Source organism: Camelus bactrianus, chromosome 4, assembly GCF_048773025.1.
Source record: "Camelus bactrianus isolate YW-2024 breed Bactrian camel chromosome 4, ASM4877302v1, whole genome shotgun sequence".
Lineage (NCBI taxonomy): Eukaryota > Metazoa > Chordata > Mammalia > Artiodactyla > Camelidae > Camelus > Camelus bactrianus.
In genome coordinates, this window is record NC_133542.1 from 45,066,038 (window position 1) to 45,092,133 (window position 26,096).

Here is a 26,096-nt window from a genome sequence, read left to right on the forward strand (position 1 = left end):
ATGCCCTCTGAAAAAATTAGAACAATGAAAAACCTCAATGATAAGGATTTTACTGGTTCCAAAAAAAATCAGCCAAGGAAAATAAGACTTATCTGCAATGTCATTAAACTAAATGCCTCCTTACTGTACCTACTTTCCAGGGAGGGGGAAGGGCGGTCATTTAACTGTAACTCCCAGAAGCTGACACTGTTTAAGCAACATGTTCAATCAGTTTAACTATTAAGTCTCGTGCTATCAGGATATGATAAAATCTAAATTATCCATGGGGTTGGGGAAAAGGAAAGTAGAGGAAAATGAAATTCCCAGGCACACCCCTAATATTCATCCCATTGGACCGTCACTTCTGTTTCTCTGGTTCAGAAGTACTGAATGAATGAATGAACGAATCAACAAATCAACCAATGAAGAAACATGTGAGTGAAGACACCAAGATCTCCTGGGCCAATCAGAGGTAAAATGTCACCACAGGCAGCCCTAGTAGTACATTCATACAACGGACGACCACATAGACAGTCCCCTCCTTGTGCCTAGGCAGGGCCTGCTTCCAGGAGATGCATGTTCCTAGTGACCTGGCTGCCTGGCCAGGAGCTGGTAGGCTCCAGCAGGTTGAGCTCTGCAGAGCCAGAAAGCATTCATGGCATCATGCCCGAGAGAGTGCACCAGAGATGGAAGCCAGAGGAATCTGTCTGAAATGGGTTGTCAGAACAAAGTAGGCTGGTGGTGGGTTATTGGGAGTCAAGAGAGAGCCAAGGTGAGAATCCAAGAGGCCAGTGAGCCAAGGAAGACAGGCCGAGCAGATTCACGCAGATGGGCAGGAGGGCTGTTTGTGCCAGCACGGGGTCCACAAGTATTCTATTTGTTTGGCTGGGCTTTATTTTTGCTCTGTGGGGTTTTTTTTAATTTTTTTTAACACCTTTATTGTGGTATGGTTCCTGTATAGTAAACTACACTATTTCAGATGTATAGTTTGGTGAATTTTGATAGATGTATACACCAATGAAACCACTACCACAATCAAGATAGCTAACATTTCCATCACTCCCCACGAGGTGCAATTTTTGAATTCCCAATTTATCCCTTCCCACCCCTTTAACCCCTGGTAACCATAAGTTTGTTCTCTGTGTCTGTGAGTCTGTTTCTGCTTTGTAGGTAAGTTCATTTGAGTCCTTTTTAAATGGTAATACTGTACATGGAGCAAATCTCAAAAGGTTCCAAAGAGTATTCCAAATGGCAATCTCGTTCTGACCCTTCTCTCCCGGTTCCCCAGTTTTCCTCTTCTGAATTTCTTCTGGATCCTTCCCCAGTTAAGCACATATATAAGCACATATGTATCTACATTCTATATATCACAAGCCATATCATATTACACTTACCAGTCTGTATCTTTCTTTTCCATTTATCAATACTTCTTAAAAATGGTTCTGTAACAGTATATGTAGAGCCAGTTCATCTTGATGGCTGCATAATATTCCATCATGCAGACACACCACTATTTATTTGTCCTGTTTTTTTAAACGTATATTTTGTTCCTGTGCAAACTTTGCTGTAGCAGATAATGCTGCAATGATAGACATTTTGGATGTGTGTGAATAAATCTGTAAAAGTGAAACAGGGGGGTTAATAAAGAATAAGTGCATTTTAAATTAGGTATTGCCAAATTATTCTCCAAAGAGGTGATACCAATTAATATCCCAAACTATGAGTATGCCTGTTTCCCCAAGCACTTGCCAACCAATAGTAAAAGTGAGACAGTATAATTGTTTTAACCTGTATTTTTCTTATAATGAGTGATGCTGCACAAACTTCACATGATAAAAATTGAGAGTTTAGGATTTCTTGGCATCTCATGTGTTAGAGAGGATTAGACCCATTTTGCAGGCTGTGTGGTCAATGGGGCCCACACACTGGGACCCGAGAGACTTGGATCTGGAGTTTGAGATGAGGTCCTGTCGATGGAGCACCTCCTATGCACCGACATACTTGCTCCTCATGACAAGCAGAAACTTGCTCTTCCAAGTGCTATTATTGAGCTGAGAAAAGCTGGTTACATGGTTTTTCTAAAGCTACAGGGTTGATAAAGGGAAGAGCTAGCATTTCCATCCAAATCAGCTGTATCCACATCCTGCGCTCTTTCTCGGTCCTGGCCGTACTAACTGCTAACTTGGAGCAAAAAGACCAGCAGATCTGAAGTTAGGAACCCGAGGTATGTCAATCTGCTACTCACTAGCTATGACCTTGGGTAAGTGATAAACCTCTTGGGGGGAGGAGGATGTCACCTTTCTCAAAGAATTTGTCAAAAAGCTGGAGTCGTTACCTTCAAGCCCTTTCAGGTCTTAGCCTATCGGACCTGTAACATGGCAAAAATTCAGATGCCCCAGAGGTAAAAGAAAAGCAGAAGCCCTGGCTTATGCAACTGCATCATCCTCCTCTCCTAAAAGTTCAGAGCAGATTATCTTCAAAACCTCATTTAGAAACAAAGCACCATTCTCAACTTTATCCCAAGTGCCATCAGCACCGGTAAAGGAAACTTCTTCCCTCTTTCATTCATCTCCTTAGAAGAGTTCCTCGATCACTTTTGTCTTTTTCTCTTTTCTTCTCCCTCTACCCAGACAGGGACTCACCTTATGCTTAGAAACCACGACTGAAGACAAATTTTCTTCTAGACGATAGTTCATTTGTGCGTGGATCCTTAAAACACTTTGAAGGCTTATGACTCTTCTTTTTTGTTGTTGTTTCTTCATGTATTTCTCCCATCTGGCTTTTTGAATTCCCTGGAGAGGCTCTCACATCCTGGCTCTATCTGTCCCAAGCATCGAGCATCGGGAAGCCAGCAGCAGCCTTCAGCCCTCTTCCTGGCAGTACAAACGGGCAGGTCAGAAGAAGCAAAAGCAGAGTGTGCCCCTGGCCCCCCGCCGCCCCCTGTGGATCCGGGCCACCCAGGCCCAGGAAATCCCACTAGAGAAGGTCAGCATGATTGTTATGGAAAAGTGCTTCAAGGAGGAAAACTGCAAATGAACGGCTCCCAGTTGTCTGACTCCCCGACGTCACTGCTACATACCCTGTTCATTGATGGTGTACACAGGGGACTGGACAACAGCCCAGCAAAGAGCTAGAAAGAAGGTCCACTTTGACCACAGACTAGGTGTTGAGCAACATGCAAAGCACTTAATGTTCTTTACCTTTTCATCTAAATCGCTCTTAATATAGATAAGATAGATGAGGAAAGAAAACTCAAAATAAGTTATGTAAACTACTCGAGGGCACAGCTAGGAAGAGGCAGAGGTGGAATTCAAGGCGGGTCTGTCAGATCTCTAAGGCCACGCTCTCCAGGCAATGCTGTACCCAGTGACTTCTGCCCCAGCTCCTGAGGACTCCTAGGTCCCAGTCAGTCCTCGTCTAAAGCAGGAATTCTCAACAGGGCAATACTGGCCCCAGGTGGGAGAAACTGCTTGAGGAGGAAAAGGGGATCTTACTTTTTAAATACACAAAGCATAGATATGCATACAGTCTATAAACAGATTTCTAAGGTATTGGTGGTATTAAAATTTCATGTGGGAGGCAACTAGGAAAACATGCCTAAATGACTCTTTAGTGAAATGATAATGGAAAAAAAAAGTTGAGAAACACTGATCTAGACATATCCCTGACACAGGTCTTCGGTGCCTTCGACTGTAGCATGCTGCCTCCTGTCCAGCCAATTTGGCTGTTTCCATTAGACATATAAAATTCAAAATCAAGGGCTGCTAAAATTAAATTATCCATGGGTGAGCAGCTGATCTTAAAATCAAAGCAGCCCATAGTTACCTTACAAAGTGTAGGTTGGGAAGTATTCAAGTCAGGCTCTATCAAGGTGCGAGCACCACCGGGCAGGTACAAACCATCTCCTCATCCCACTGTGACTGTTCCTTGCTGCTCCCTCCCACGCCAGACTTTCCACTGTCTCTCCTTCCATCTTCCTCTTCTCTTCATGTTCTCCAAAGTCCACACACCAAATGGTTGGAACCAGGCTTCGGAGGACAAGACCAGCCTGGGTAAGTTCACTGGCACAAAAAGCAGAGCCACTGTGGGTCCCCTCCTTTCTTGTTACCAGCTTAACTCTTTATATGAAATAAGAGCTGGGGAAATGTCACAGCTTAATTCAAGCCAAGATGGTAGGACTTTACTGTGTATGAGAGGGACAATGGAGAAACGGACCATGATGTGGGTCCTCGGGAACTAGTGATCTCTGCACCACATTTTCCCCTTGAATCTCGGCTAGAACTTATTTTCAGACAGAACTATCTTACTCTCTTCTATTTGATTTCTTCAGTCTTCTGCCTCTTGGCTAAGAACCCCAAAATAACTCAAAACAGAACCCTAAATATTATAGTTGTTTAGAATTTAGAATTTAGAATTCTGGCCTCAGTTCTCCGAGCCTGATCTCAGTTATTGCCTGATTCTAAAAACTTATTTTTTTTTCTGGGGGAGGAGGTAATTCGGTTTTTTTGTTTGTTTGTTTGTTTAATGAAGGTACTGGGGATAGAACCCAGGACCTTGTGCATGCTAAGCATGCACTCTACCACTGAGTTATACCCTCCTCCATCTAAAGACGTTAACATTTCCTCTCCCCATGGTGTTTCCTGCTATCACGTCCTGCATTGAAAGTGTAACATATGGATGTCACCTGTCCTTGACTGCTATTCTGAGAAGTGGACCTCGCTCTGAATGGGGGGATCACCAAGGTTCCTAACGGAGCTGCTAGACTGTGAGTCAGGTAAACAATTGGTATATGCACCTATTTGGTTCTCTCTTCCACACCACGCATGCTACTCCAAGCTTCTGGCTGTAGAAGACATTCTAGAAATGCCTGGGGTCTGTATTTGTTTCCTAGGCCAACTGTAACAAATTACCACAAACTGAGTGGCTTAAAACAAGTCAAATTTATTCACTGTCAGTTTTGGAGGCCGGAAGTCCAAAAGCAAGGAGTTGGCAGGGCCAGGCTCTCTCTAAAGGCTCTGAGGGTGAACATATTCCATGCCTTCCTCTTAGTTTCTGGTGTTGCTGGGGATCCTTGGCGTCCCTCGACTCTGTAGCTGCAGCACTGTAATCTCAGACTCCATCACCACATGCTATTCTCCCTTCTGCTGTCTCTCTGCCTTCTCCTCTCCTCTTCTGATAAGGACACTAGTCACACTCGATTAGGGATCACCCTAGCCAGGTATGACCTCATCTTAATTTAAATACATCCACAAAGACCCTCTTTCCAAGTAAGGCCACACTCACCAATAGTAAAGTTTAGGATTTCAACATATCTTTGTGGGAGTTGGGGGGGGGAACAAGTCAACCCACAACAGTGATTTAATGGAAAAAATGAGTGAGTTAAGGAAAGAAAGAAAGAAAGAAAGAAAGAAAGAAAGAAAGAAAGAAAGAAAGAAAGAAAGAAAGAAAGAAAGAAAGAAAGAAAGAAAGAAAGAAAGAAAGAAAGAAAGAAAGAAAGAAAGAGAGAGAGAGAGAAAGAAAGAAAGAAAGAAAGAAAGAAAGAAAGAAAGAAAGGAAGGAAGGAAGGAAGGAAGGAAGGAAGGAAGGAAGAAAGAAAGAAAGAAAGAAAGAAAGAAAGAAAGAAAGAAAGAAAGAAAGAAAGAAAGAAAGAAAGAAAGAAAGAAAAAGAAAGAAAGAAAGAAAGAAAAAGAAAGAAAGAAAGAAAGAAAGAAAGAAAGAAAGAAAGAAAGAAAGAAAGAAAGAAAGAAAGGGAAGGGAGGGAGAGAGAGAAGGAGAGAGAGAAAGGAAGGAAGGGAGAAAGAAAAAAGAAAGAGAGGGAGAAAGGAAAGAAAAAAGGAAAAAACTGGGTTTTTCACAAGATACATATGATACTTTTATAAGCATAATATCAGAAGGAAAAAAGCCATCTCAACTAAGTTTTCTAAATTTATGTTCTGATGAGTCATTATGTGATTTGTATTCCTTTATGTAATTGACACACATGAATAGCTCTTTGCCCCGAAGACCGGTTATTAATTTCCTAAGTCTTTTGCCTACTTGGTTGCTTATTTAAAAAAAAAAAAACTAACAGATAGTGAGTGCTTTGCATTAAATACTCCAAGTGTCTTAGGTTAAGGTCTTGTTTATTCATGTGTTTTGAGGGAACGAATTTTACTTCTTGCCTCACAAGGGAGTCACTAGTGACCAGGCCATATGCCTCTGGTTGTCTTTCTTTCCTTCTGTGCCTTGAAACAAAACCCCCTCACCCCTTGTGCCTTTACCTCTGCACTCAACAGAAATTGAAAGATGGAAGGAAGGAAAGAAGGAAGGAAGGAAGGAAGGAAGGAAGGAAGGAAGGAAGGAAGGAAGGAAGGAAGGAAGGAAGGGGATGACAGCCAGCCCCCTCTCTTGGTTCCCAGTCCTGCAAAGCAAAAGGAACTGTGTTGGCTTGAAGACAGAGACCCGGGCTCAGGGTCTAGCTCTGAAACCATGCAGACAGTCACAGGCCATCCCTGAATACCAGTTACCTCGCCAATTAAATACAAGGTGCTTAGAACAGATAATCTCTAAAATCCCCCTTGGCACAGGCATTCATTCTATCCCGGGTGTGCACTCCCTGGATTAGGTCCATGGAGAGGAGAGTGTTTCTTCTGCTTACATGAACTGGTTCTTAGGAGAACTTGAGAGCTTCCAGCACTCAAGACTTGGGGAGACAAACCCTACAGAAACCATAGTTGTTCTAAAACAAAAACTGCGAAAGACCTGGCCTGCCCCAGGGAAAAAGCCATTGAGATGACTGTCTTGAATCTGAATCAGAGCCCTGGACATATTACAGTCTTAACCGTCCTTCCAAGGAGTCAAGACAATAGAAAGAAAAATGTTTCCTATAATTTTTTAAGGTACACAGAATAATCACTACGTCATGAAATATTTTATTCTCCAAAATCATTTAGACTCAGTCAATTGGGGGGCTCTTTAAGACACACATTGTCTGAGACAGGATGCGTGGAAAGTCTCAAACAGACCTAGGTTTGAATCCTACCTCTGCCATTTATAAAGGCATTCAATCAGTTTAGCTAAGTCACTCACCTTGGTTAAGCCTGTTTCCTCATCTGTTAAAGCAGGATTTATTGCAATGATACCATGAGAAAATATGTTGAATGCATGTAGGACACAGTAAACACTTAGGAAATATTAGTTTTTCTGACTAAAATAAGAAATGTATATCCTTTCTGTGTCTTGCCCGAATCTAAGCTACCCACAAGCCTGGCTGATGCTCTGTTGGTAGCCTCTGTCGCACATCCAGCACCCTTTATGGCAGAGCATCTGCCCAGGGTCAGTTGTACATGCTGTGATGCATATTTTTAGTAATTCATCTGTGTATTTGCCGGCACTGAAATTCCACTGAGTCTACCATCTCCAGAGTTATAAACTCCTCAAGGGACTATATTCATTTACAGCCATTTGAACAGCCTCTAAAATGATAAGAGGCACAGAGTACACATTAACCCAGTGGCTGGCAGGGGCACCCCCAGGAACCCACATTCTCCCAGCCACTGCACAGCTGGAATTTATCAATGGTTCCATTTTCCCCAGTTGCTGAGGACATGGCCTCTTTTGTGATCTTGTCAACTAAATGATATGTTCTTCAGGAATAAGGAGCATATCTTTTTTTGATTTTCTTTCTGCCCAGCCTTTCAGAGAGTACTTCCTCTAATCAATGCTAGACAAATGTTCAGTTTGCCCACTGTATGTCAAGTTGTGGTCATTTAGATAAACTTAATGTTTGAAATGATAAATGCTCATTTTCTAGTTTCAAAAAGCACTTCTGAATTTTTAAAAATCACCTCATATTCAAAAATAAAAACGTCTCAAATGGCTGTGTGCTTATTTAGGTTCTCAAAATTAGAAGATTAAAAGGCAAATTATTAAAGACTAAAGCATTCTTCCTTTTTTAAATTTTGATCACCTAATAACTTAGAAATTGTGAAAAAATTTTAAAAGGTGGTTCAAAATTATTGTGACATTGCAGTAGGCAGAATAATGGCCCGTCAAAGTATTAATCTACAGAACCTCTGAATATGTTACCTTATCGGCAAAAGGATCTTGGCAGATGTGATTAATGCTCTTGAGATGGAGAGGATGTCCTGGATTATTTAGGTCATCTCAACAAAATCACAAGTGTCCTTAGAAGGGAAAGAGTGAGGGAGGAGAGTCAGAAGCACAGAAAGACGTGAAGGCAGAAAAGGAAGTTGGAATGACATCATTGCCCGAGGATATGGGGGAAGGACATCATTCCTTGAGCCAGGGGATGCAGGCAGCCTCTAAGAAGCTGGAAAAGACAAGGAACGGACTCTCCCTACAGTCTCCAGAAGAAATGCCATCCTGCCAACACCTTGATTTTAGTCCATAAGACCCATTTTGTATTTGCGGCCTCCAAAACTGTAAGATAATATGTTTATGCTGTTTTAAGTCATAGAGTTTAGGGTAATTTGTCAGATCAAGTAGAAAAAGAAGACATAATATATATAACATGCTAATTATTGGGGAGATACCAAAATTAAGAGATGTTACATGTAAACAAACTAGAAAGATGAATGGATTAATTGCATTTACATTCTTTTTTATTTTGAGTCTTAGTAGAAGATACTCTTATCGAAAGGCCTTGGGAAACACAGAATCAAGGAGAACCCAGTGCAGATTACAGATGGATAAGCAGAAACCAAGCAAGGGAAGCTAGGCCCTCGGGAGTGCAGCCAGGGCCACGCCCTGGAGGATCTGGAGTCCAACCAAGATGTAGCTACTGAGGCACCTCCTCTACCACCACTGTGGTGTGAGTGACATAATAACTACCTTCAAGTCTGTATCACTGCTTAGAGACAGGTGCTAAGACTACGTTAGATACCTACAGCCTAGGCTTTAGGGGATGGGAGAGGAAATATTTGCTCCTTTCTGTCTCTCTCAAGATCCATGGAGTTCTGCTTCCCACCAACATTCATGGTGTGGGACTCCCCCTACAGAAGAAGGGAACTTAGATGCTGGTAGAACAGCAAGTGACAAATGTCTACGACAAGGTCTAACAACTGAATTATCCAGTATAGTATTTAATCAAGACATTTAAAATCCTGTTGTCAAGACCCCTTTGTCTGCCGTGATGAAAAACATAGCCAAGTGATTTAAAATTTTTTGAATGAAATTCAAATGTCTCAATTACAGAATGTTTGAAAACTGTATTCCATGTAACACTAATCTTCCTCCTCCCTCCCTCCCCCACCTCTCTCATTTGATAGTTCCACAGGGCCTCCCACCAAGAAGTAAAAACAGAATACTCCTACGAGGTAGAATGAACAGCTAATCCAGGCAGCAGAGCAGGAAGGAAAGGAAGCAGGAACTTCATCAGCACATGGAGGCGAGGACAAGAGAGCACAGATGAGAATCGGGTCAGGCTGCCCAGCATTCTGTCCTCAGATAAAAAGATGGTGCAGTGGCACTTTGTGATGACAGCTCTCTTAAGTCACCCTGCTCCACTCTGGACCAGTAATCTTCTGCAGCCGGCAGAGTCTCTCATCCTGGGCTCTCCCTTCACTGTCTTTCTAGGGATTGGACGTCATACCATTCCTGTGCTGAATCTCTTACTCCCTATATTCTGTGTCACTTAGTCTTCCTTTGTTGGAGCGAGTTCTCCAAGAGCTTCTTTTAAAAGTGTGTATCGTGTATGAGAGAGAAGGTTTTCTGAGACCTTGAATATCTGGAAAACATCATTATTATTGACATTTTATCAATAGTTTGGCTAGGTATAGAATTCAAATTTAGAAATAATTTTCCTTCAGAAATTAGAAGGCATGGCTTCATTGCCTTTTGCTTCTGGCGTTCTTTGGAAATGTGCACAGACATTCTAATTCTTGTTTCCTAATTTTCTTTCTTCTTCTCTCTGGAAACTTGGAGAATTTTTTTCACTAGGCATAGGGCCCTAATGATGGTACACTTTATTTACATCCATTTCCTGGGTTCTAGGTCGGCCCTTTCAATCAAGCAACTCATGTCTTTCAGTTCTGGAAATTTGTCTTGAGTTATTTATTTATGACATCCTGCTTTCTCTGTTGCTGCCTTCTGGAACAGCTATTTTTGGATATTGGACTTCCTTCCTCTCTTGGTTTCTCTTTCTTTGTGCTTTTCTTTCTGGAAGACTCCTTGAATCTGTCTTCCAAACTCTATATGGTTTACTTTTTTTAACTTCTGCTGTGATGTTTTAATTTCTAAGAGCTGATATTTGCTCTCTGAATGTTCCTTGTTGATAGTATTTTGTTCTTGTTTCATGGCTGCAATAGTTTTATCTATATCTTTAAATATATCAATGATAGCATTTTTTTTCTATTTCCTCAAGTTGATATTTTTCTATTTTGTTTGGTCTCCATTTTCCATATTAGCACCTTTCCACAAAAATCCAGTGATCTTTTTAAAACCTTGGTTGAAAGCTCTGAGTGCTAAGAGCGACTTACCAGCTTTGAACTTTACTGTGTCACCTCTTTTTTCCCAATGAAGAAGCTGGAGTATACAGGGTTATGCCCCTTGTTCACAGTTACTGACTAGTAGGTTCACAAGGCCAGGTTCAAACCAGGCAGGCTGGTTACAGAGCTCAGATCAGTGGCCACTAAAATATGCTGCCTCTATTCATACTGTCCTTGACCATTGGGTATGTGTGTCTCTGTGTATGTGCACCTGCAGAAATTCTGCAAATCCTGCCTTAAACAGTTAATTCTTCAAAACACTGTGTACAGCAGAAGAACGGCAGTGGTAGACAACAGGAATATAACTCAGGGTGTAGGTCTAGGTGAACAAGTATGAGGGCAGTAAGATGCTGACCAGTTAGAAAGGGTGCAACTCCAGTAAGAGGAGGCAACCTCATCCTGGCTTGGGGTTGAGAGCGGAAACTTCCTGAAGGGAGTGATGCTTAAGCTAGAGCAGAAGGATGAGCAGGAGTTAGCTAGGCCAGGATGGTGGAGAGAGGGAGGGAGGAGGAGGGAGAGAGAAGGATGGGTGTCAGAGAAAGGGACCAACCCCTGAGGTCATGAGGATGGCCAGAGCACATCCTGAAATTTTTCTACAAAGCCTCGCTACTCCTGGCCATCACAGCCCAAGCTGGTCAACAGGCTAAGATCACACTTCTGTACCACAGCACCGCCCACTTTGTGTTCCTTCTTTGCTCCCCTCAGCCAGCTGCCCAGTCCAGAAAAGACAAGGCTTTTAGAGGCACGGTTTCATGCAGGCATATCCTAGAACTAAAATTACTTCAGGGATGCCTGCAGCAAAGCTGAAGGGAACACCCAGAAGGCCAAAGCAAGCATGCTTTATTGAATTTACAATGCAGAAAATATTTGTAGTTCCTTAGACACTCGCATTGCTATAAAAATGATACTTTATGGGATAATTATTAATGGTTTGAAGAGAAATAAACAGTATAAACGAAATATAGCTGATACTATGAAAATGTAAACCATGTAAATTAAAATCATAAAACAATTATTCAATACTCAGAGGCCTACTTAATATATACCTATGAAATTTCTTACACACACATACAATAAAAGCACACAAAAACCATCACTCTGAAACCGATCACTGTACAAATAGGAAAATAAATCTTTATCTTTAACCTCGATTTTATCTTCAGCAAGAGGGTTGGGTGGTTTGGCTCATGCAAATCACATTTTGTATTAAATAGTCAAATGTCACACATGTCATATAAAGCAGCAAGTGGAAAAAATAAATTATGAAAATGCACGAGGCTAAAAGTTAACAGTGAAAAATGTCTCCATATCCAATGTTCTTTTCCATGACAAAACTAAAATATTATCTAATGTGCCAGGATACATAAAAGAGAGTGTAATATAATTGTGATTTTAAAAGCTCTCAAAGGGAAAAAGGAGCCAAGATGAGTTACATGCATAGAACAATGCAAATAAATGGATCAAATGAAGTCTAAGTTAAAAACGTTAGATATTTTCGTTCTTACCAAAAATATTCTTTAAATTTGAGAACACCTTCATGAAATCAAATGTTTGTCATAATCCTGATTACCTAGCAAGGCAACCGAAAGAGGTGTAAGTAGCTTTTCTTTAAATAAGATTGCTATCCGGAGCTTTAAGTCTCTAATTTGGATTTAGCTGCAAAAATATCCATCCAGGTTCAAATAAAAAGGACTGCTTTGTCTACCAGAGGCACTTGTGTAATCTAATCAACTGGGTGTACTGGCCATACAACCCCGAAGCAAAGACTCAGATGGCAGTTCTGTATCAAAGGTATACTCACATACAGATTTTAACACAAGTATAGACACTCTGGGGGAAAATAAATAAAGCCAACATGTATACTAACACAGTTTTGTGCAACTGCACCAAAAACCTAAACATGATTACCACATATCAACACATAGGTGTCAGGTCCATTCTAACCCGGGCTCTGTAGATGCCACCTAGGCAAACAGCAGTCTCACCATGGCACAAAAATAACCACCAGTCCCTCCCCAGTTCAGCTGGACAATTCCCTACCAGTAACTCATTCTTTTTGGTCAAAAAATGTAACCTTTTTTTTTTTCTGGGACCAAAAACCAGGAAACAGGAATCCATGATAGAGTTGTAGAGCTACTGAGGACAGAACCAACTTTCCAGTTTAAAAAAAAAAAAAAAGACCTCATCAGCAGAGAAGGCACGTTTTGAAAAGCTAAATGATGATGTGGCTACATATAATCTGTGTGTAACATACCTGGTCAATATTCATTTAAAAAATAATAAAGAAATTTCCCACAGCTGTGTGCAAAGAGGCACAAAAGAACTTGGCCATGACTGAAGCAGAGTTTGCTAAGTCTATAGATTATTATTCATTAGGGAAGCAAGATGATAAGAGAAGCAAACAGAAAGATAGGTGAGATCGGGTAGTGAGGGACTATTAGCCATCTGCTAAGGTGCTTGGATTCCATGCTATACGTAGGACACCCATTTGGGGATGCAAATAAGAAAGCATTAACTGGATCTTTACTTACAAAGATTACCCTGAACCGATGTTGGAGAAACTTTGAGGCAGAATCTTAGGTGCCTCCTGCACTAACTGCGGTAAGAAATCCTCAGGCTTGAAGCAGAACAGAGAGAGAGGGAATATAGGCAGATTCAAGAAAGATGACAGAGAGGTCACTGAATCAGTAAGGCCCCAGAATCCACTCTAGGTAGATGATGGAGAAAGAGAAGAATGAATCAAGACTGATTCTGGGTTACTATTTTTTAATTATAATGTTGGTAGTTTCCTGAGAAAGAGAATGTAGAATGAGGAACAATTTTAAAGAAAAATTAACATAGTAGGATTCGGATATGTTGGGTCAGCCATGCCTATGGAATTTCCATTTGTTGGTGGATGGGAACATGGCCATGGGATTTTTTTTTAATGGGGATTAAAAATACAGAAATTGGAAGTCACCAGGTAGACACAGTTCTAGAAACCATGGGAGTGGAAGACATTAGGCAGAGAAAGAGTTAAGAGGAAGAGAGTGCAGAGTAGAATCCTGAGATTACCAACATTCAAAAGCAAGCCAGAGATTCAGACCAGTGAAAAGTTCCAGTTTTGCCACTTAGTAACTGTGTCATCTGGAGCAAGTGGATTAAGCATTCTATTTCTCAATTTTCTTATCTGTACAATGGGTATAGTAATCACAGCATCCTCACAAGACAACTCACATCTTTCCCTTCTGGGAGCATCAACAGTCCTCTATCAGCTACATATCATATAGCTGCCTGGTCATATATTTTGCTTCCTTTTGTTTTTGCTATTGTTAAATTTTATGGCCTGATATCTCTACAAGCCTTTCACGCTGAGCACTCATAATAACGCAGACATTATTGAACCCAAAAGCAAATATTAATGGGAGAAAAATACAGTAATCAAAACAGTGTGGTACTGGCACAAAAACAGACATGGATCAATGGAACAGAATAGAGAGCCCAGAAATAAATCCACACACTTACAGTCAATTAATCTTCAACAAAGGAGGCCAGAATATACAATGGAGAAAGACAGTCTCTTCAGCAACTGGTGTTGGGAAAGCTGGACAGCCACATGTAAAATCAGCAAAATTAGAACACTCCCTCACACCATACACAAAAATAAACTCAAAATGGCTTAAAGACTTACATATAAGACAAGAAACTATAAACCTCTTAGAAGAAAACATAGGCAAAACTTTATCTGACATAAATCTTAGCAATGTTCTCTTAGGGCAGTCTACCCAGGCAACAGAAATAAAAGCAAAAATAAACAAATCGGCCTAATTAAACTTGCAAGCTTTTGCACAACAAAGGAAACCATAAGCAAAACAAAAAGACAACCTACGGAATGGGAGAAAATATTTGCAAATGATGCAACCAACAAGGGCTAATTTCCAGAATATATAAACAGCTCATATAACTTAATAACAAAAAAACAAACAAACAACCCCATCCAAAAATGGGCAGGAGATCTATGCAAGCAATTCTTCAGTGAAGACATACAAATGGCCAATAGGCACATGAAAAAAATGCTTAACATCACTAATTATCAGAGAAATTCAAGTCAAGACTACAATAAGGTATCACCTCACACTGGTCAGAATGGCCATCATTAAAAAGTCCACAAACAATAAATGTTGGAGAGGGTGTGGAGAAAAGAGAACCTTCCTACACCACTGGTGGAAATGTAGTTTGGTGAAGCCATTATGGAAAATAGTATGGAGATTCCTCAAAAAACTAAAAATACCATATGATCCAGCAACCCCATTCCTGGGCATATATCCAGAGGGAACTCTAATTCAAAAAGATATGCACCCCAATGTTCATAGCAGCACTATTTACAATAGCCAAGACATGGAAACAACCTAGATGTCCATCAACAGATGACTGGATAAAGAAGCTGTGCTATATTTATACAATGGAATACTACTCAGCCATAAAAAAGAATAAAATAAACACATTTACAGCAACATAGATGAATCTGGAGATTGTCATTCTAAGTGAAGTAAGCCAGAAAGAGAAAGAAAAATACCATATGATATCACTTATATGTGGAATCTTAAAAAAAGAAAAGAAAAAGACACAAATGAACTTATTTACAAAATAGAAAGAGACTCACAGACTTAGAAAACCAACTCATGGTTACCAGGGGGAAAGAGAGTAGGAGGGATAAAATGCGAGTTTGAGATTTGCAGATACTAAGTACTATATATAAAATAAACAAGTTTATACTGTACAGCACAGGGAACTATATTCAATATCTTGTAGTACCCTATAATGAAAAAGAATATGAAAAGGAATATATATGTATATACGTAACTGAAACATGTTGCACACCAGAAATTGACACAACATTGTAATCTGACTATACTTTAATTTTAAAAAGGAGGTACCCATTATTGGTCACCTGGTCTTCAGTTTCTTTAATCTACCAAAAATGCAAGCACATCCCCCTTTAAGGAAATCAGGAAGCTATAATTCCAAACATCTAAAACAGGTTTAAGACTGGGAAAATTAAATTACTTCACCAAAAAATACCATATGCTTAACAACTGCATTTTAAATGACTCGGTCTTACGGAGAGATTTACACCCCATGGGCTCAGTCAGCAATGGCGCTGAACTGATACATCAGCCTGAGCTTTTTGTGTTTTTCTCAAATTTCAGGCTACTGATCAACTTAATGCCTGTTGAACTTGAATTTATTGCAAAATGTTTAAAGCCTGTGGCTCTAGTGATGGCAGATTTACTTACCGATAGGCAATGGTTGGGATGAGTGTCCTATCAGCCCTACAGGCTAACTGCATTTCAAGGAGAAACTTTTCTTGGGAGAGACTTTCCAAGAAAAAGTAGAGGAGTTCAGGTTGTTAACCAAACATTTGTGACCTCCCTTCAAAAATGAATTCTGTTTCAGACAGTGCAAATCCATAAACTCTTCTAGTTCAAGTTTTATGACATGACATGGTATGAAAGGGACAATGCTGGGAATTATTTTATGAGACCCAAATCAAGAACTTAATGTTTTGCATTAACACATAACATTCTAAAGGCTGAAAAACTTTTGTTAAGTGGTCAGTTTTCCTGTGGAACCTATACCATTTTCATGTAAAACCTGGGTACTCTGACAAGCAAATCTGATGGCACAGTATAAAGCAAATTAAAGTCTTTACATGGTTGTTTGTTTTTAATTTGCATATTTAACACATTGTTAACTAACCCAGAGATTTCAAACCAGGCTATAATGCAGTAACAACTTAAAAATCCCTCCATCAGTGATTCACAAGAAGTGACCTTGCTATCAAAATGCTTCTGCAAACAGGTGTTAAGAAAGGAAACACAAGTCTGGGTGGAAGCTACACTGTAAACAGGGAGGCTGCCAGGCTAACCCAACACACCTGCAAGAGCAGACGGGGAAAAGGCATGGACAGCTGATACAATAAAGAGAATCAAATTCTACTTAATAATTCAAGAAGCTGCAGACTAAATAGGTACCTGAACACATGTTTAAAATCTAATGCCAGAATGTATTTTCTTATAAAGAAAGGTTTGAAAGAGGTAGGGATGTTAGATTATGTCCACAAAAAAACTCCCTAATCATACAGAGTTGTTCCATATCTGTACCTAATTTACAAACGTGAAATTAAGTTATCCCTCAGACATCAAAGTTCACTATTTTTAATTGCATTCTTTCTGGAAATATATTAAAATAGAAATAAAAAAATAAAGAGAATCAATTCTGTACTCTGGGTGTGACCACGGCGATTTGGAGTCATATAACTGTAATATGACTCCACGGGACACTTCAGAGTTAAATAGTGATTATGTTATCCAGTGGAGTCCAGGCTGTTATACATATAATTATAGACAGTCAGGACTAGACAGGGTCATCTCCTTCAGTCCTCTCCCTCACTTTACAGGTTACAGGTGCTTGAAGAAGACAGGGACCTAGTCAAGACTCACGGCTGTTCTGGGTAGATTTCAGATTGGACTTTGAGCCTCCTGACACTATAGTCCTCCACCATGTTGAGCAGAAGCTGAGAGTCTGCCCTGTACCACCCTTTCCTGCTCAAGAAAGGGCCAGGGCAGCAATTCAGCACTCCTGCCTAAGGCTAAGGTAGCACTGAGCCCCTTACTGTACTAAAGTTAAGATTCTCATAAAACTCACAAATGATCAGGAAAAGAACTACCTGCCTAAAGTTACGTGTTTGCTTTGTCAGCAATTAAAGATTGCTGGCTTAGATTTTGTTAAAGCACATTTTTATTTTTTCTCTTTCTTTTTTGGATATTTAATCCCTTTAGACATGCCAAGAATCATCTTTTCATTTGTGGCAGAAAGCTAGGCAGAAGAAATAAATCTAACAGAAAGCATTATAATTTCCTAAGAATACTTCAAAGATTAAAATATTCACAGTTAAATCCAAGTTCCTCATTGATGCAATTTTCATTGTAATCCACATCCCAAAATGTTATTTATTATTAACACCAGTGCCTTAGCTTAATCATTACCTGGGTAATAATTTTTAAAAAGTGCTTACAACTGGCAGGATGAAGAATTTGCATTGCTGAGGTTTTTTTTTCCCCTTTACCTTGGAAAATGTCATTCATAATAGATAGTTACATTCATAATAGTCTCTTGTGGCTAAAATCTGGCTCCTGGAAGTGATTCATACACATCAACTATTAGCTTTGGGGTGACATTTTGCAGAAATGTCAACAACACCTCAGATGCACCGGCTTTGTTTGGCAATAAAGGTATGCTGCCACTGTTCATGGTGAATAAGCCGCAGTACCAGTTTTTATAAAAACTATGTTTAATTATTTCTCCAACCACTACTGAAAGACAAGACAGTGTTTTCCAATGGAGATTCATGTTATGGTCAAGAAATTTGACAACAGCTATGTGAAAATTCAGTCCTACATCCAGTTTTCCAAATATAAGGCTAAACTTCACTGAGCAAGATGGAGAACAGCTTCCACTATATTTGAACCATCTTTGGCACGTATTTCACAAAATAATGCCCCATTGGTCTGTAAAATATATACATATACCATTAAGTGAAGACTTTTAATTAGGTTTCCTGGAATGTTAGCTTTTAAAACCAATAAAATAAAACAAAAATATTCCCCTGTTGAGTAGGCTAAAACCAATAGCTAAGAAATTGGGTTCAAAGTTTCAATACTTTAAAAAAAAAAAAAAAAAGGTTTGGGCCTAGTTATTCCAGAAACAGCTCCTCATCAGAGGATTTTTATTTTGCATCAAAAAAAAAATCTCATAATACAAAATTTTGTGTTTTAAGGTTCTTATTTCCAAGAGTCACACATGATACCAAATGTTCTCTATCAAATAATTTGAGAGAGAGAGAAAAATGATAGCTTAAGGTAACCACTAAGGAATTAAATGTCCATCAAAAGCCCGTCTCCTTTTGGCCAGCAACTACTACCTCCCCCCTTTACTTTATCATCTTTTCCTATCAAGATTCAGCTGCCTCTGTGTTGCTAAAACCAGTGGACATTTTCTGGGGTCTATTATTCAGCCCCCCAAGTGGTTATGCATACTGTCATCAATCATATCGCTCTCCTGCTTCAAACCCTTCAGTGCTTCCCATCCCTCTCAAGTAATGGTGAAATGCTTACCCGGCTGACAAGGCCTAGCTGGTATGTGGCTCCAGCCAACCCCCTAGTCTTACCTGCCACCACTCTCCCTCACTCACAACACTCAAGTTACCCTGGCTGTCCCTCCGTTTCCCCAGTACTCCAAATTCCCTCCCACCCCAGGACCTTTGCACATGCTGTTTCCACTACCTAGGTAATCCCCTGACCCCATTAGGTAATCCTCCCTTGAAGTAAAGATTAAGCGTTTCCTAACTGAAAATTTAATATTAGGTCTTCCTATCATAAAACCTCTTAATTGACTATACTTCAATAAAAAAGTAATTATTTTTTAAAAAACTCTTGGTTTATGTATTTTTCTGGCATAGCAATTGCCACAACTGTAACTGATGAAGTTATTTTTGTGTGTCCTTGTCTAACAAGCTGGAGACAATCCCCCTTAGGAAAGGAGAATTGTTGGGGGAGGGGGCTGGGTGTGGGTTATATGATCCTGTGTGGGATAAGGCGGGGGACGGGAGGAGCAGCTCTGGAGCAGGGAAGAGGGAAGAACTAAACAAGAGGGAAATACTACTATGAAACCCTTATCTGTGAGCCCCCAAATCCATAGAAAAGCTTTTTTAAAATACCCAAAATGAATGTATTTTTGGTAGAAACGGATAGTGCTGCTGCTGCGTTTCACAACCCGGATGTTATGAGGTAAAAGCGAGACTCCTTTGAGGATGCAGAAGGATGGAGGTCATGAGATGCATAAGTCAGCAAACCCTGGGAAATCTGAGAAATCAAGAGGGATTGAACGTGGGGAGGGAATAGAACAGGCATGAAATCTCTAGGGGGACATGTAGATTACATGGGTTTAATGACTGTCTCCCGCAGACAGTAAAATTCGACAAAAACGGAGTTTGAAAGTTCCGCATTTGCTGCTATCCGGTTTATAACAAAAGCAAAACACGAAGGCCCTGAAGGTCAACATTTTTCTTGTAAGGAGCTCAATGGGCAATCATTCAAAGTAGCAGATTCTCAGGATAATGCTCCCAAACCAGCACAGCGCTCGGCCACACGCCCGGCATTCACAGCGGGGCTGGCCCGCAGGGTAAGACACAAGAGGTGGAGTTAAGTTTGAGACCCCGCCCCTCCCACCACCTGGCCGCTCACTGGCTGTAGGAAATCCAGGTAGGTGCTGGTCCACTTTGATCCGCGTCAAGAAATGAGCCTCAAAAACAATGAAATTGTATTCCACTTCCTTTCTCTTCAGACCATCTTCCTCTAACCGAACGCACCAGAGCGGAGTAAAAGCGAAGGGGAGAAGGACGTGAAAGGCCCTCCCCAGAACTAGACGCCCCACCCATTAACCTGTTAAGTAATTGTGTCCTGGGCAGAACGGCTCCAGATCCAAGCCGGAGTCATATGGAAGCCGTTAACCACAAATTCGCTGAAGTAAGCCAAGAATCCGAGTGTCTAAATGACTTCTCAAAGTCACACAGGTGGAAACCAGCACCTCCTTCAAGTCTTGACGCACATATCACCTTCTGGTGAGGCTAGCCCGGCCACATTACCTGCAGCCCACTGCCTCCCCGTGAGACCTTTTACCCCGCCCTCTTTTTGTTTTTATAACATTTATCACTTTCTATCACTCTATTTATTTTATTTATTTATGTTTGTCACGTGTTATGTCTCCCCTACAGGAGTACAAGCTCCAGGAGGGTGGGCTCTTTGTTTTACGAATGGATACACTGCCAGCACTAGCCCAGCACCCGCACAAAGCAGGTATGCCCGACGTATTTTTGAAATGTGTTAAAGGTCAGGAAAAGAGCTCATGTCTCAAGTGTTTCCATTCAACTTTTACCCAAATATTCAATCAATCAATTCTTCATAACAGGTAAGGAAATGGCCATAATTTTATCAAAAGATTTTGTAACTCAGTGGTTTTCAATCGACGCATATTCATTATTCATTCAGCGGGTCCATTCACCATGGACATCCTATTGCTTCTCAATCTGCTGCCCTGTCCCAACCATCTCACCATTGATTTCTACTCACATTTCTAGTGGCCATATAAATCGTCCTGATACAATTTCCTCAACAACAAAAAAAGGTAAGCCAAGGCGAAGGTTCAGCAGAACAAATGAAAGTCAAAGCCCAAGTGGCGTCTAATTTTTCCTCCATAACAAATTCAAGAATTCGTCACCTTGAATATAGTTGTCTTCCTTTTCAGACCCTGTGAAAGGTAATACGAATAGCTAAGAAGATCACTTACCACGTGGAGGTGCTTATTTAGCAAATTATGGCACTGGGGCCCCACACAGGCCACAGCTGGTCACTAGGGGCTATTTCAACCCTACGACTGACCCTGCCTTTTGTGCCTCCTTTTTGTGAGTATAATCCAAAGTCTTAAAATGAAGACCAAGTCCAACAGTTCCAACAATAAAAGATCTTGTTACAGATCTCAAATATCTGTGGGTATGAGCTAGTTGCGATTATTCGTCATTCACCGAACTCACTGGTCAAACCCAGGGAGGTCCATCTGTTCCCCAAAACAGATGCCTCTGCTCTATGCACTACCTACCCTAGAGATCCTTCCTTGACATTCAAAGATTTTATTTTTCTTAATCTGCTGCTCACTCTGGTGTCTTATCAAAGGAGCACCCAGTGTTGAATCAAGAGATCAAACTCCCCTTTCTACCCCTAATCTCTAAATAACTAAAAACCAGTGTTATACCTTTCTATGCCTCAGGTTTCTCATAGAAGGTGCGAGTAACATTACATTTCTTACTTTCTTTCTCAGGTATGTTACAGACATGAACATAACACGTAGAAAATTTTGTGATATAAAATACTTCATAAATGTCAATACACTTTCACTGTATTTATAATAATTTTAAGTCATGCTATTTCAGTTAAACAGAATGCACATTTATTTATCATTGTCTGAGTCTTACTGCCAATTTCAATCAGTCATTTTTTACATGACTTCTTTGGTTAGAAAGAGAACATTCATTCTGGTGTTTTACAGGGTATGAAATAGGCCCAACTGAAGAATTTAGAGGCTAATGTGAGATCAGACAGCAATCAGTTCTTTGTTCAGCCACCACTGCACTTAACGCCTTTAAAAAATTATAGATAATAGACCTACTTGAAAAGTCTTATTAGCCACTAGTTTTGTTTTGTTTTTTCCAAGAAAGTATGCTGAGCCATGGCTTGAGCTGTAGTTTTATGGTGATTAATAACTGTTGGTAGCACACTAACTGTGGTCAAAGTCATTTCCTGCTGTAAGAAAGCATTTACCATGAAACCAAAGGATATGAAAGCTCTGCAGATGAAATATACCATCTTACTTGACCAAAGGAAAGCATAGATAGTTACCACGTTTAAAATACTGACGGGGTGAGAGGTATAGCTCAGCGGTAAAGCATGTGCTTAGCATGCACAAGGTCCTGGGTTCAATCCCCAGTACCTCCATTTAAAAAAAAAAACTAAAATTAAAATACCAGTTGTTATTTCAGTGGTTCCCAGGGATATGTAAAGACCCAAATCACTACCAGAAAGAATAAAGTTGAGAAGACAGTTCGTATAGAATGTGGACATGGCACAAGCTCACACCCAGGTGATGCTTCACCTACATGTCTAGTACAGACGGAGGCCCCTGTTACACATCCAGTCACACTATACGCCCAGCCCCATCACCCCCTTGTTTGTGAGAGCTGCTGCTGCTTCTTGGTTGCCTGAATTTTCACTTGCTGCCAATGGGGTTCTGATTTTATCTAAAAGGAAACCCAGGAGCTTTTTTTCCCCTAGAAGTTCACTTTAGCAGTGTCCTTGGCTCTGTGGGAACTTGCCCAGCTACTGAGGACGAGACCAATACTGCCAAGTACCATCGGGAACCCACCTCTCAATCCAGTCCTCCTGACAGCCTGGAGTGGCTTCTCCTCAAGCTCACTTTGACAGGGAAGAGAAACAGCATTTTCCGAGACAGAGCCTGTAACTCTCTCGTATACTTTTTTTGTTTCTCTGTTTTGATTTCTTACCTCAACCATATCTATCCATTCCCATACATTAAGAAAGCTTTTCTCGCAAGTGACATCGTACAACAGCAAAACACCATGTGCTCTACTGAAATAAGACTTGGTGGTACTTCTGAATCAGGAAAAGAGAAAAGTAATGGTTCTAATCAGGCAGGCAGTTCGGTACAGCCTCATTCTTTTTTTTTTTTTTACATTTTTTATTGATTTATAATCATTTTACAATGTTGTCAAATTCCAGTGTTCAGCACAATTTTTCAGTTATTCATGGACATATACACACTCATTGTCACATTTTTTTCTCTGTGAGTTATCATAACATTTTGTGTATATTTCCCTGTGCTATACAGTGTAGTCTATTCTACAATTTTGAAATCCCAGTCTATCCCTTCCCACCCTCCACCCCCCTGGTAACCACAAGTCTGTATTCTCTGTCTGTGAGTCTATTTCTGTCCTTTATTTACGCTTTGTTTTTGTTTGTTTGTTTCTTTTTGTTTTTGTTTTTTAGATTCCACATATGAGCGATCTCATATGGTATTTTTCTTTCTCTTTCTGGCTTACTTCACTTAGAATGACATTCTCCAGGAGCATCCATGTTGCTGCAAATGGCATTATGTTGTCGGTTTTTATGGCTGAGTACTTTTCCATTGTATAAATATACCACCTCTTCTTTATCCAGTCACCTGTTGATGGACATTTAGGCTGTTTCCATGTTTTGGCTATTGTAAATAGTGCTGCTATGAACATTGGGGTGCAGGTGTCATCCTGAAGTAGATTTCCTTCTGGATACAAGCCTAGGAGTGGGATTCCTGGGTCATATGGTAAGTCTATTCCTAGTCTTTTGAGGAATCTCCACACTGTTTTCCATAGTGGCTGCACCAAACTGCATTCCCACCAGCAGTGTAGGAGGGTTCCCCTTTCTCCACAGCCTCTCCAGCATTTGTCATTTGTGGATTTTTGAATGACGGCCATTCTGACTGGTGTGAGGTGATACCTCATTGTAGTTTTGATTTGCATTTCTCTGATAATTAGTGATATTGAGCATTTTTTCATGTGCTTTTTGATCATTTGTATGTCTTCCTTGGAGAATTGCTTGTTTAGGTCTTCTGCCCATTTTTGGATTGGGTTGTTTATTTTTTTCTTATTGAGTCGTATGAGTTGCTTATATATTCTGGAGATCAAGCCTTTGTCGGTTTCACTTGCAAAAATTTTCTCCCATTCCGTAGGTTTTCTTCTTGTTTTATTTCTGGTTTCCTTTGCTGTGCAGAAGCTTGTAAGTTTCATTAGGTCCCATTTGTTTCTTCTTGCTTTTATTTCTTCTAGGAGAAAATTTTTGAAATGTATGTCAGATAATGTTTTGCCTATGTTTTCCTCTAGGAGGTTTATTGTATCTTGTCTTACGTTTAAGTCTTTAATCCATTTTGAGTTGATTTTTGTATATGGTGTAAGGGAGTGTTCTAGCTTCATTGTTTTACATGCTGCTGTCCAGTTTTCCCAACACCATTTGCTGAAGAGACTGTCTTTATTCCAATGTATATTCTTGCCTCCTTTGTCGAAGATGAGTTGACCAAAAGTTTGTGGGTTCATTTCTGGGCTCTCTATTCTGTTCCATTGGTCTATATGTCTGTTTTGGTACCAATACCATGCTGTCTTGATGACTGTAGCTCTGTAGTATTGTCTGAAGTCTGGGAGAGTTATTCCTCCAGCCTCTTTCTTTCTCTTCAGTAATGCTTTGGCAATTCTAGGTCTTTGATGGTTCCATATGAATTTTATTATGATTTTTTCTAGTTCTGTGAAATACGTCCTGGGTACTTGGATAGGGATTGCATTAAATCTGTAGATTGCCTTGGGCAGTGTGACCATTTTAACAATATTGATTCTTCCAATCCAAGAGCATGGAATATCTTTCCATTTTTTAAAGTCTTCTTTAATTTCCTTCATCAATGGTTTATAGTTTTCTGTGTATAATTCTTTCACCTCCTTGGTTAGATTTATTCCCAGATATTTTATTACTTTGGGTGCTATTTTAAAGGGGATTGTTTCTTTACTTTCTTCTTCTGTTGATTTATCGTTAGTGTAAAGAAATGCAACTGATTTTTGAACGTTAATTTTGTAACCTGCTACCTTGCTGAATTCTTCAATCAGCTCTAGTAGCTTTTGTGTGGACCTTTTCGGGTTTTCTATATATAGTAACATGTCATCAGCATATGACACTTTTACCTCTTCTTTTCCAATTTGGATCCCTTTTATTTCTTTCTCTTGCCTGACTGCTGTGGCTAGGACTTCCAGGACTATGTTGAATAGGAGTGGTGATAGTGGGCATCCTTGTCTTGTCCCAGATTTTAGTGGGAAGCTTTTGAGTTTTTCACCGTTGAGTACTATGCTGGCTGTAGGTTTGTCATATATAGCTTTTATTATGTTGACATATGTTCCCTCTATACCCACTTTGGCGAGAGTTTTTATCATAAATGGGTGTTGAATTTTATCAAATGCTTTTTCTGCATCGATTGAGATGATCATGTGGTTTTTGTCCTTTCTCTTGTTGATGTGATGTATTACACTGATTGATTTGCGTATGTTGAACCAGCCTTGTGTCCCTGGGATGAACCCCACTTGGTCATGATGTATAATCTTTTTTATGTGTTGTTGGATTCTATTTGCTAAAATTTTGGTGAGGATTTTGGCGTCTATGTTCATCAGTGATATTGGCCTATAATTCTCTTTTTTTGTAGTGTCTTTGCCTGGTTTTGGTATCAGGGTGATGGTGGCTTCATAGAATGAGTTTGGGAGTAATCCCTCCTTTTCAATCGTCTGGAAGAGTTTGAGAAGGACTGGTATGAGTTCTTCTTTGTATGTTTGGTAGAATTCCCCGGTGAAGCAGTCCGGTCCTGGACTTTTATTTGTAGGGAGGTTTTTAATTGCTATTTCTATTTCCTTTCTAGTGATCGGATTGTTCAAGTGTTCAGAGTCTTCTTGATTCAGTTTTGGTGGACAGTATGTTTCCAGAAACTTGTCCATCTCCTCTAGGCTATCCAGTTTGGTTCCATATAGTTTTTCATAATATTCTTGTATGATATTCTGTATTTCTATTTTGTTTGTTGTAATTTCTCCATTTTCCTTTCTTATTTTGCTAATTTGTGCTCTCTCTTTTTTCTTCTTAGTGAGTTTGGCCAGAGGTTTGTCGATTTTGTTTACTTTTTCAAAAAACCAGCTTTTGGTTTGGTTGATTTTTCCTATGGTCTTGTTAATCTCTATTGTATTTAATTCCTCTCTGATCTTTATTATTTCCTTCCTCCTGCTGCTTTTTGGGGCTTTTTGTTCTTCTTTTTCTAATTCATTCAGGTGGTGGGTTAAATTGTTTATTTGAGATTGTTCTTCTTTTTTGAGGAAGGCCTGTATCGCTATAAACTTCCCTCTTAGCACTGCCTTAGCTGTGTCCCATAGGTTTTGAGTGGTTGTGCTTTCATTATCATTTGTCTCAA

General features: G+C 40.0%; 1 pseudogene; it reads right to left on the bottom strand.

The window, feature by feature from the left end:
- Positions 1 to 21,088: 21,088 nt before the first annotated feature.
- Positions 21,089 to 26,096, bottom strand: part of LOC123616264 (ras and EF-hand domain-containing protein-like) — a 218,416-nt pseudogene continuing 213,408 nt past the window's right edge.